Source organism: Loxodonta africana, chromosome 6, assembly GCF_030014295.1.
Source record: "Loxodonta africana isolate mLoxAfr1 chromosome 6, mLoxAfr1.hap2, whole genome shotgun sequence".
Lineage (NCBI taxonomy): Eukaryota > Metazoa > Chordata > Mammalia > Proboscidea > Elephantidae > Loxodonta > Loxodonta africana.
This window is the reverse complement of record NC_087347.1, coordinates 18,803,369-18,814,845: the sequence shown is the minus strand read 5'-3', so window position 1 is coordinate 18,814,845 and position 11,477 is coordinate 18,803,369. Positions and strand designations below refer to the sequence as shown.

Here is an 11,477-nt window from a genome sequence, read left to right as displayed (position 1 = left end):
TCTATTTCTAAAAAGTAGCCAATGAAATCTCTATGGATCACAATAGAGTTATTGTTTGATATAGTATTGGACCTGAATATACCATGGACTGCCAAAAGAACGAACAAATCTGTCTTGGAAGGAGCGCGGCCAGAATGCTCCTTAGAGCCAAGGATGGCTAAACTGCGTCTTACAAACTTTGGACAAGCTTTCAGGAGGAATCAGTCCCTGGAGAAGGACATCATCCTTGGCAGAGTACAAGGTCAGCGGAAAAGAGGAAGACCCTCAACAAGGTGGACTGACCCAGTGGCTGCAGCAATGAGCTCAAGCATAACAACGATTGTAAGGATGGCACAGGACGGGCAGTGTTTTGTTCTGTTGTGCGTAGGGTCGCTATGAGTCTGAACTGACTCGACGACACCTAACAACAACAACAACATAGCACTGGAAGGTGAGCCCCCTAGATTGGAAGGCAATATTAGACTCAAGTGTGCCAGTATTCATAATGGTTCTTTTGTTCATGGCATTGCTGTGAACTGGAGCCTACTCAATGGCAACTACCCATAAAGTTTGTGATTAATATATATAATGTGTAATACATAATATACTTTATTTCAAGACCAACTTCATGGTTTCTACTATGACATTATACATCACCCACTCTGGAATATGAAAGAAATAGCAGTCAAAACAAGTATGCAGGAATTTTATGTTCCCATGTCACAGCTATAGTGAGCACCTCCTGCCTGGCTATATCCATGGGATTGTGACTCAGTTCTGAACATTATCTGATACTTCCTGGTGGGGAAAGGGCAAGGCTGCCTTCAGAGAGAGAGATTAGAAAACTAGAAAATCTTCCAAAGTCTGATGTTTCTGAAAGCCACACTGACCCTTTAAATCTTAAAACTCCCTGACCTGCTCTGATGGAATAGGAACTTGTTTAATCGCGTTTTTTCTCATTTGTCTTCATTAAGGTATTGAAAATATCCTCCCACCCATCTCATTGACATTTTAATTAATCTCTAAAAGAATTGTAATTTTCCGTTAAGATGTGATCTCATCCTGGATATCTATGCAGAGGCAGGAAAAGGATAAGAACAAAGTATTAGTCTTGTCCCTGTTGGGATCACATTTATGTTGTATCCTCTTTACAATAACAACAAGGGGCATAAGACTGTCTAGGTACTGAATTTGTAGTCACCAAGCCAAAAGCAGCAAAACCATTAGGAGCTATGGACAAGGCATTACCCTCCCCATCAAGAATTTATGTTAGGATCTCATCTCTGGGAGATACCATAGCGATAGTGCCTTCTGTCTTCATCAGAAAACCAAAATGACCTTGTTAACCTTCCTATAAGATAGACTTTTGGGCAAATATTGATTACTAACATCATATACACTATCACATATACATACACGGACAATATGAATGAGAGACATTTCAAGATAGCTGGAGTGAGAAAAGATGAAGGATACTGCATAGATGCATATTGAACTATTCCAAGAGAAGATACAGAGAAGTTCAAGAGCAAGGTAGCAGGAACTTGACAGTGTTCTTGATTTGGGTTGGATAATTGTAAGAATGGTAAATCCAGCCCTTGAACTTTCTCATTTTCCTGCCACTAAGGTTATAAACCTACTGTGTTTTCACTCATACTTAAGTTATTTCCTCCATTTACAGCAGAGCCTCCTGTGAAGGCAGGTCCTCAATTTGTTGCTGGGCCCTTTCCTTTCCTGAATTCCCATTAATGTGACATCTTTCTCCTTAATCCTATTTCGTTCAAAAGTAGCTATTTTTTTTAATTCCACTCTTCAAAGTCAAGGTATTTAAGCTTGCTGTTTCTTTTTCTTCACCTCCTCTATTTCTATGTACTTTGTCCTTACTTCTACTGACTCATCCAGAACTACACTCAATGAGAGACGTCAAGGCCACAAAATCCAATGATAGTTTTGACATTCTCATATTAAATTTTAAGGGTTTTTAAGCTGAAAATCATGGTGAAGTCCTCTGTAAATGTCACATTAACATAATAAACAGTGGATTTAATTTTGCAGTGAAAATACACATTTTATCCAGAACTATTTATAGATTATTGAGATTATTTTAAAACTAATTTCAGTACTCTCAGCAGGGAAAGTGGATCACATGGAAAGATGGTGTGATCCAAGTAAAGGTTACTACTCTAAGAACCAAGCTGTTGTGCTGGTGGACACAGATTTATGCACTGCTCAGAGCCCTTAGACAAAACAACTTCTTTTATTGAGCAATGCCATTCACGAAAGAAAATGACTTTGTATCACTTGATTATATGAAACCACATACTCTTCTTATTTAAGAACACACACACACTCACAAACACAAGGACAATAATATTCAAATGGTTAATTTTATAGGCACATCAGATGTCTCTGCTAATTAGTACTTTTTAATGTGTTCTATTTTAGATGACAGCCAGAATTTGAAATACTAGTCAAGACTAAATGATCTACTTGTCACCTGCTCAGAAGTAATTTGTGCTTTTTGTCAATCACAACATCAAAAGCAATTTATTAATGATACTGATACTGTAGTCAAATCTGCCCTAAACTCTTGGAGACCTCTTACACAACAGAACTAAACACTTCCTAGTTCTGTGCCATTTCTGTGATTGGTTGTAGATCAAACCTTTGTGTCCCTAGGGCATTCTTTGGCTGATTTCTGTAAATAGATCATTTCAATCTGGAAGCTCCGTCGAAACCTGTACATCATAATACACACAAGCCTCTAATGAGAGACTGGTAGTGGCTATACATAAAGTGTATTGCCAGGGAATTCAAACCCGTTTTCCCACAATAAAGGCAGGAATTCAACCACTGAAACACTTTAGCCTCCTTTATAAATTATTACATGCTGACATATTTCATACTATTTATAGGTCTTTGACTATTCACAATGTGTTACCTTTAATGAAGACAGCAGGCAAATCTTTACTGATATCCTTTGTGATTCCCAGAGGGTGCCAAGGATCAAAGGAACCATTGGGAAAGATGATTTTGCTTCCTGTCACGTTGAAGCCACCATAGTATGCATTGGTGGACAAAACACCCGTATTCAATGAATCGTAATTGAACTTAGGGCCAAAGAAATCAGAACATTGTTGAAGAAAATAACTGCAAAGAAAATGAGACACAATTTTAGGTGCTGGAGATTGGGGTTGAGGAATGTAGGAAAGACATCTATGGAAAGAGTGTGGTGTTATTTATTTAGTTGTTTTGTTTTCCCCTGAGAATCTGAGTTACTTAAAATAGCTAAAGAAGGATCCCTTCAGTTTAAGAAGGAAATGTATCTATTTATCTAGCTAGCTATCTGTGCAGGTCCAGCCTTTCCTCTTATGAGGTCCACAATTCAGTAACCACAAAGGAAAGTGGCCAACAAAGTGCTTGTTTATTGGACCTTTGGTCAACTCAATGTACCACCTTAGCAAGGAGGCTATAGAAACCACAGGCTGCTGTTTTCTGGACTCCACCCAGGGCTTCAAACAAAAAATGGAAAACCCTGCCCTTTGCCTTCCCAACTCCCTACTTGTACTAGTAACCACTGTGGAAGGAAGAAAACTGAATGCATAGCCTGCCAGCCTGATAAAGAAGAGACTACAGAGGCAGTAAAAGTGAGAGGGTACCTCCAATGCAGAGAGGCAGGCCCCAGAGCTACTGGAGCCCACCCAATTCTAGTTGTTCTAGCCTGAGTGTTTAGAACATCAAACAGAGAGAGACTAAAGAAGGGAACCAATCAAAAGGAAGATTTCTCCTCCTGTGTCCTAGAAGCAAAAGTGATATGCAAAAGAACAAAGGGCTGAAAATGTAGATGGCCTTCTCTCCACACTGGTGGAATAGACACCAGAAGAAGTGAGGTTACAGTAGGTGTTTGCCCCAAAATAGGTACCTCCACCATAGACATCACTCTTAAAAATTGTGGTTTAATTAATACACTTGACATAGACTAAGTCCTAGCTCCTTTCCTCATTAAGGAATTTGACCTTTGGATTTGATAGGAGAAAATACAGGCTCCAAGTCAGGAATCATATCTTGCTGTACAAATCCAGTATATATAAACAAAGGATCACAAAACAATGAGAATAAAGTTTACTAAGGGTTATCTGTCTTGCTTCATACAACTAGCAAACCTTCAATAACCAAAATCCAAAACGAATGGAGAACTTGTTTTCTTTAGTTGCAACTCTGGTGTCACCCATGATCCTTAAAAGGATTTTTCAATGAACACAAATTATTTTTACACAAAGTACATTCCTGGTTAAATGTATTAGATAAAATGACCTTCTAATATCAGCAAGTAAGACCGAGGCTCCCACTTTATTTATTCTTATTCATGCTCTAAAACCTATAGAGTGTTTCTTGGCAGTTACTAATTAAGTTAGATTTGGAAATCTGAGATTTGGTTCTACATACCTTATTGGAATTGTTTTTGATTTCTCACACTTCCATCTAAAATATTTCTACCTTAAATTTTGTCAATCTGAAATTGGCCAACTTGATCAATTTAAGTGTGGAAAAAAAGGAAGAAAGAAAAAACCTGCAATCATTGTTTTTAGTGACAAACAGAAGTCAAAATAGAACCTTTACCTGAGAGGCAACCCAGTGAAGGGCTGGTTCTTTGAATCCGTGGTCTGAAAGAACCCAAATTCAGTGCAAGACTGGTAGAAGAATTGCCTGACTAGAAAGCAAAACATCAATTGACTTAACCAGAAATATTTTTTCAATTACCAAATAAAAAGATTAAAAGATTTCAGTACACAAATTTACGTGATGCTCGTGACATTCTAAAACACACTTGATCTCATCATTATCAGTATTTTTAGTGATGTCCAACATTACCAGGGCAAGACCTGAAGCTACATCCAATGAGAAGAATATTCTGGCAAGGTCCCCACATGCTTCTAAAGCGGTTCTATCTTTTTTCCTCAGGACCATCTCTATGAGCACCTCGATTCTGTCCTTCTTTCCGCCCTCGATTTCCAGCTTCTACTGGAACATGCTCCATTCTATCTGCATCTGCCTCTAGTTAACTCCCCTTCAGGATGTCACAGGCTCTTCTTCATGACGTTTCTTGAAGGAAGGATGCACAACTGTATGCCCCTGTGCTCACCATCTCCACCTTTTCAGTCTTGCTATGACTACAACTTCTCCCCCAGAAGTCACCAATATTGGTGGGATGATATAGATCAATTCAACAATTTGTGGATAAAAACTGAGATGTTCAGTTCATTTAAAGTCTAGCAGCTATGTCAAGGATTCACATGTCTTTGATCCATTTAGTTAAACATGTTAAAAAATATTCATACTACAAATGGCTTGAAGATGTAGTTATATTGGTTGTCAAACGGGCTAATGACAGAGAGAGGGTCCCTGGGTAGTGAAAACAATTTTTACTCAACTAGTAACTTAAAGGTTGAGGTTGGCAATTTGAACCCACCCAGCAGTGTCACGCAACAAAGGCCTAGTGATTTTGTCCAGTACAGGTTTCAGCCAAGAAAACCCAAGGTACATTTCTGTTCTGTAACACATGTGGTTGCCATGAATCGAAATCAAATGGATGACAACAGATTAGGTCAGTTCAGAGTGCAAGCACATTTGGAGAACTACTCTATATAGAATTTGGAGTGGAGTGAAGTATTTCATTGGCACCAGTAATGCTAGATTAGTGTTGAAAAGTACTAAGGGTCACCTTTGTGTGTTCTGCTTCTTGCAATCCTAAGCATTTGGTATTTCTGAATCTTTTACTAAAGTGGTTTAATCTGTGTATGTCCAGCTCCTCAACTCATTCACTCTTTGTCCCCATCCTTGAGGAAACCCCTTAAAAACCCCAAACAGGCTCCTTAGCTCTGGTTATTTTGTCACTTTTCATTTTCACCATATAAAACTTTACTTGCTGTAGGATTGTGGTGGTCGATGGAAGAGTCCAAGACGGCTTCCAGTTTCTCTCTGTAATTTGTAGCAAAGCAAGGCAAATCTCCATGCTTGAATATTAAATGTATAATTCTAATATATCTATGGTATGGGGAGCCCAGTGAGGTGTTAGCCATCATGTCGCAAAGCTCCTCCATGCTGAATGAAAGCAGTCCTCCCTGCAAAAATCAAGATTCCAATTATCCTTAAGACAAGATACATGGAATGGCTGTCAGCTCTAAAAGGAATTGAGCTCCAAAATTATTTTCAATGCTTTAAGTGACTGTTTTCAATTCAAGTAAGTTACAAATAATCTTTGGTGACTTGGCCTGAAGATCAACTCCTGAAAACTATCAGCACACTTGTATGGGTTGCAGGGTCTATTAGAAGTCAGTCAAACTCCCTTGTGCAAGACACATAGCTCATAAAAGCACTTGGTTTAATGAAGTCTTTTGGTATTCAGGTCGGTATTTGGTTTGGAGAGTTAATAAATAAGCAAGCTTTGATTAGCACGCAGTATCTTGCCAGATCAATGCTAGAAACCTGTGGGATGCATAAAAGGAGAGTGACAAGCATCTAGTCTAAGAAGACAAGATACAGAAAATATGACAACAGTAATGAGTGACTCTGGGAATTCTGAGAGAGTTTTGTGCGGACTAGAATCCTGAGAAAAGCTTCTCGAGGAGGTAGGAATTGAGGTGGACCTGGAAGACCGTGTAAGGTTTTAATAAATAGAAGTAGAGTGCATTTGTATGATTTTATTAATATGAAGAATCTAGAATAGACAAAGTTGTAGAGATTACTGTTTAACAGTGTTTATATGCAAAGAGGGAAAGAAAAAGGGGAGAATCATTTTTTAGGTAACAGAGTTCTTGTTTATGGGGATGGAAAATTTGGCAATGGATATTCATGATGGTTGCACAACGTGGTTAATGTTATTGGTTTTTTTTTTTTGAATTGTACATGTGAGAAATGTTGAGAGGCAAATATAAGGTTTTTATATTTTTACAACAATAAAAATTAGAAAACTAGAGTGCATTTTAGGCAATGGGAACAACATTTCTGAAGTGGTGGCAAGGATGTCCACCGTCTATGAGGATGATCAGTAAGCCTGGATGTGTGATATTGAATTAGCTACTTAACTGTCTGGGCCTTAGTTTCCTCATGTGTTCCGTGTGGACAATAAGAATAAGCTAATTAGAATAACCGATAAGTTAGCTGTGAGGGTTAAGCAAAAGCAGTCCTTAGGATAACACCTGTAACAGAAGTCTTTCAATAGGAAGCAGCATTGTTTTCATTATAGTTATTATATTTCTTCTTCCTTTTTTTTTTTTTAATTGTGGTAAGGGTATAGGAAGTAGAACATTTGCCATTTCTACCATCTACATATACATGTAATTAATATTTGCTAATTACGATTATCATTTTGAGCAATAAGCACCATTTTTTTTTGTCAAGAAACTACAAAAACAAAACAAAATTGGAAATATCTATTAATTGCAGAATGTAGTCAGATTTAGAACTCCTACATTTTTGTTGATTATCATTTTCAAAGGGTTAAGGTCTGTGTAGAAAAGTTTTTAAAGGAACAATAACATTTTTTATTTCAAGTATGCCAGCTATGAAGAACCACAAAAGTTTTAATGTGGATGAAGGTCAAATCTATACAGAAATTATACTTCTTGATTGATACTTAGTGAATCGTCCGTGGGTTTAGGGATCCCTAATGCAGCACTGGGTTTTAATGCCATACTTGGAGTTCCTAGGTAGTGCAAATGTTTAACAAGCTCAACTGCTAATTAAAAGGCTAGAGATTCAAGTCCACCCAGAGGTGTCTCAGAAGAAGGGTTTAGCAATGTACTTCCAAACAATCATCTAATGGAAACTCTGTGGGTACAATCCTACTGTGACACACACAGAGACACTATAAGTTGGATCAACATGACAGTAACTAGTTGATTAAACTCTGCATTTGCACAGGACATCTGAAGCTGGATACCAACACAGAAAGGGTTGCTAGAGAAAATGACTGTGAGAAAGAAAACATATTTATCCTTTATTAACTCATTTTTCTCATGTTTCATAGTACTTTCCTATTGTGGGATCATGGGGAGGAGTAAGAAGAGCCCTGATGATGCAGTGGTTAAGGGCCCTGCTCCCAACCAAAAGATCTGCATTTCAAATTCACCAGCCATTCTTTGGAAACCCTGTTGGGCTTCTACTCTATCCTATAGTGTTGCTATGAGTTGGAGCTGATTCAAACTCAGTGGTTTTGACTTTTTGTCTGTTTTTTTAAGGATGGACATGAGCAGTTAGTATAGAAGACAGAGTCTTAAATTCCACAAGAATCACCTGAGGACCTGATGCCTGATTCCCAGTCTAGAGGTTTGGCAGTGAGGACAAGGAATCTGCATTGTTAACATGACTTTTAGGTAACTGTGCTGCAAATTGGTCCTCATCACAATTTTAGAAATTCTAGTAGATCTGAACCCTCTTAGACGCTGATATTGAAAGAAAAAACTATTCTCACCAAGTGGTATATATAGTGGCATTTCAGGGGATTCAGTTTGATGTGGCATAGCTAAAGCCATGTTAAAACAGATTTGCACTGTTTGCTTGAGTGAGGGAAAAAGTCTTGAAAAATCCATGATTTGCTGAGCATCATCTGAGTTCATGGCCTCATATTAGATAGCAAGGGATTAATACATACTCCTCTTTTCTACTAGGCTCTCCAAAGGGCAAATCTAAGTATCAATTTTCTTACTAGAGTTGTATGTTAGTTCAGCAGAAAGAAAACCACATGAATTTCAATCCACTCACCTTCCTTATACCACATAAAATTTTTCCCAATCTAAGTTTAGTGTATGATCAGAAAAAAAAGCTAGAATTTTGGATAAGAAAATTCTAAGCGGTAAAGGTTTTAAATGTGTAGTTGCCAATTCACATATTCCTAAGAATGTTCTGATATTTCAGTTATGAACCAAAAGGTAGAATAAAGTCTCTTATTAACAACAATCATCTTGGAAATGTAAAGAGAAAAAGAAAAAAAAAAAAACATTAAGATTAAATCTATCCTCGACCAAGCCCTTTCCAATCACTTCCTAACAGCAAAGCAAACCTTCAAAAATTATTGGGTGTTATTCATTAAAATCACCAAGCCAACAGGTACTGAGGGAAAAAACCTGCCTTGTGAAGACTAAATTTTCAATTTTAATGAGCATGTGAGCTTTCTTTAAAGGTTCTTTCAGGAAGACACTATCCTGCCATCACCGGCAGAACAGTCTTGCATCTTGGCTCTGCCTCATTTTGGCTGTGTGACTGTAGGACAGTCACTTAGCCTCTCTGAGGATCAGGATCCATATCTTTAAATGTGGATATAACAATGCCCACCTACGAAACAATATTAGAGTAAATGAGATAAAGTATATGCACTTGTCCTATAGAGTGCTGCATGATAGCTATGATCATTAAATCTAATATTATCCATGATAGAATGAACATTTCATTTAGAAAAAGAAAGAAGAAAGGGAAAAGGGAGTGGGAGAGGAAGGAAAAAATAAAAAAAGACACGAATATAAATTCATTAATTTAATGTGTAGTCTTTTTTAAAAAGAAGTTAATAAAATGTAATGTATATATTATTACAGTAGTCAACATATAGGTTTTATTCAGAGAAACTCACATTGAAATTCTGATACAGCCCCTCAGTAGACTTGGGTCTTTGGGCAAGTGATTTCAAGCCTGGGCTCCTCATTTGTAATATAGGACTAACATAGAGATAATGTAAGAATTTCTAGCAGAAACAATATAAACTACATAGTATAAGATCTGGGACCGGATAAGCCTTTGGCCTGTGGAAGTTGTTATTAATATCATTATCTCATTACTATTGTTATTATTCATTAACAATATGGAATAAGTGATAGCCCTTGGATGCTCATTTCTAGACAAACTTATTTTGGTACATGTCCCTTATATTTGCAAATGATCAAATTGCCTAATCTTGGCCTGACAAAACAACTACCAACCTCAAAAGTAACCTCTAAACTGTCTTCCAGACCATTGGAGGCTAGCCATATCATATTTGGCTTCTAAGTCCTGGAATGTTTGTTATCTTTGCTGAGAGTTCCTGACACCCAAATTGGAGACCAAACACACCAGCTACAAAGTCAGAAAATTCTCCAGTGTGTTGAGTAGAAAGGTGGGCAGGAAAGTAAAACTTACACATTAAATCACAGAGAATTATCTGTACCTGACGTATTATTTTACTTCTGGTGAAAAGTGGGCATAGCATACCCTTATAGAAGATTAAAAAAATGCACATAGTCAATTACTAAATAAGTGTTAATTATTAAGTAATAATAATAAAAAAAAAAACCTCAGGCATGATATCCAAATTAGAAAACAGCTATACGAATCACAAATCACAAGCGAAGTCTCCTCTTAAATGATTATTTAGAAATAATCAAGAACTGTCTCCACAAGCTACTACCAAATCAAATAGGGACAGAAGCGAGACCCTCACCATTTCTGAGTAACGGAAATATCCAGGTGTGGAGGAGGATGGGTACAAGAAAGTCAATGTGGATGGTTCTGTTATTTTAGACCCTTAGTAATTGTTTTTTGGGGAAAGAAGCCAGTGGAAGTTTCTGCTCCCCAGCCTGACCTTGTTATTCCCAACGTGTTTTGCCAAGAGCTAGGAGCAGCTCCTTTCCAAAAATCTCTTCAGCTTTCAGTAGATTCTGAACCCAAATGGTCTTAGGTTCCTTAAAGTAATTACTAAACTCCCACCCCTCCCAAAAAAAACTCTAATTCATTCAAAGTCAGCCATAATAATAATTTCTTTTTTTTCCCTTCATAGAAAGATGATTTTCTACCAAGACTTTAAGGTTTAATTTTACAAATATTTCCTTTGCTAGACATTCCACATATACTATTATTGAATGCATATTAGGAGTTGAACTTTGTCCCTCCAAATGTCAGTTTGCAGTCCTAACCCATGATTTCTGTGTGTGTGAGCTCCTTTGGAAATAGGGTCTTAGGAGATGTTATCAGATAAGTTAACATGATGTCCTACCTACATAAAAAAAAAAAAAAAAAAAATTTTTTTTTTTTTTGGTGAGTCCTAATCCAATATAAGCTGTGTCTTATACAAGAGGGGAATAGCCACAGACAGACTTGTAATGATGAAGGGAAAAGAGGCATGTAATGATGGCCTTTTGATTAGGCTGCAATCCAAGGAATGCCTAAGGTTACCAGAAGCTGAGAGAGACTAGAAAGGATCTCCCCTAGAGCCTTCAGAGAGTACATGGCCCAGCTGTCACCTTGAATTAGGGCTTCTAGCCTACAGAACAGTGAGACACTAAGTTTATGTGGTTTATAGCCACCTACTTTGTGATACTTTGTTAAGGTAGCTCAAGGAAACAACTACAGCACCCCATGGTGTAGCTACATTATGCCCAAGAGCTTTGGAGCTAGTAATAACTACTTCATGTGATATTCTTCTATGAGTCACATAGATAACAAGAAAAAGAAACTGTGGAGGAAGGGCATGG

General features: G+C 37.5%; 1 long non-coding RNA gene across 1 annotated transcript; it reads right to left on the bottom strand.

Annotated features, from left to right (window-relative positions):
- Nucleotides 1–3,069: 3,069 nt before the first annotated feature.
- On the bottom strand, nucleotides 3,070–5,958 carry LOC135231522 (uncharacterized). The gene is made up of 3 exons (XR_010322221.1): nucleotides 5,903–5,958; nucleotides 4,600–4,690; nucleotides 3,070–3,129 (listed from the first exon to the last, which is right to left on the bottom strand). It is a non-coding gene; the product is annotated as an uncharacterized LOC135231522 (long non-coding RNA).
- Between the last annotated feature and the right edge of the window lie 5,519 nt (nucleotides 5,959–11,477).